This window comes from Berghia stephanieae, chromosome 11, assembly GCF_034508935.2.
Source record: "Berghia stephanieae isolate SIO BIC M18660-M18661 chromosome 11, UCSD_Bste_1.3, whole genome shotgun sequence".
NCBI lineage: Eukaryota > Metazoa > Mollusca > Gastropoda > Nudibranchia > Aeolidiidae > Berghia > Berghia stephanieae.
The window spans coordinates 12418005-12419074 of record NC_088370.1 but is presented as its reverse complement, the minus strand read 5'-3'; the positions used below and the strand labels follow the sequence as shown (position 1 = coordinate 12419074).

The window sequence follows — 1070 nt, the reverse complement described above, 5'->3', positions numbered from 1 at the left end:
TCCAAGGACTCAACTATTCGCCGAGCGAGACTCGAACCCAGGACCTTCCGATCCGAAAGCGAGTGTTATACCACTAGACCACATAGCCGCATACAAAAAAAAAAAACAAAAAAAAACTTGCATACAAATACATGAAACACATTCTATTACAATTCCACCCATACCAACAGACATACAAACAGATCGTTTAATTGCCAGTCACTTCTCATCATGTCCAACAAACCTACTGACTGTCGACCACTTCAATAATACCAATACTACTGTCACCCCTCACTCCACATGATAATATAATATAATTTCCCCCTCGCGTATTATCTTTGTGTACTGTTGTCACATAGCAACCAACATGGCGACCCGTTAGTGAAGATCGTTTTTCACCCCTTTGAGGCCGTTGATATTTAGTGTGTGTGCGAGCGCCCGCCAAGCGTTTATCAAACCGTTAAGTGTTGTGTTTAGGCCTTTTGATGTGTTGTATGTATTCCTAGTTTGTAGATGTGTGTGTGTGTGTGTGTTATTGAGGGAATTTGCAACGTTTACGTTATGAATTGTGTGACATTAGTGTCTATTTTGATTTTGATATTCTAGATGCTTTTGTAATAGAATTTTGTTTGTTTTCAAGAGAAGTGCCACCTATTTACAGGTCTGATAACCTAATATATTATGGGCTCATTGTTATAATGGACACCTCAATAAAATGAAGGCAAAATATTGTCCATTACAACAATGTTAAACTAGGCCCATAATTGTGTTCGGGTATCAGACCTGCTAATTTATATGTACACGTTGATATCAAGTGTTTTACTTAGTAACACATTCGTAATAATATTATGGAATAGTGGTCTTAATTGTGTTAATATTTTGTGTGTTCACGAAATGTCATTTTAAAAAAATTATATTTCAGACTTTAAAGGAATTATTTTGTTTGTTTTGTGTGTGTGTGTGTGTGTGTGTGTGTGTGTGTGTGTGTGGTGTGTATGTGTGTGTCTTACCGTTTCTATGTTTTATGTTTCTATACTTCGAATTTATATATACACCCACCCCCCCCCCCAAAAAAAAAAAAACAACACACA

The 1070-nt window shown here is 36.6% G+C and overlaps 1 protein-coding gene across 6 annotated transcripts in view; it reads left to right on the top strand.

Annotated features, from left to right (window-relative positions):
- Positions 1-1070, top strand: part of LOC144957329 (ciliary microtubule inner protein 5-like) — an 86216-nt gene that overhangs the window by 62067 nt on the left and 23079 nt on the right. The window contains exon 1 of one of the 6 annotated variants that reach the window (XM_078888472.1): positions 411-438. The exons of 4 other annotated variants lie outside the window; for them this stretch is intronic. The gene's annotated coding sequence lies outside the window, so the exon portion shown is untranslated. Of the gene's footprint in view, positions 1-410; positions 472-1070 lie in introns of those variants that run through there. One more of the 6 variants, XM_078888470.1, reaches the window with a different exon arrangement.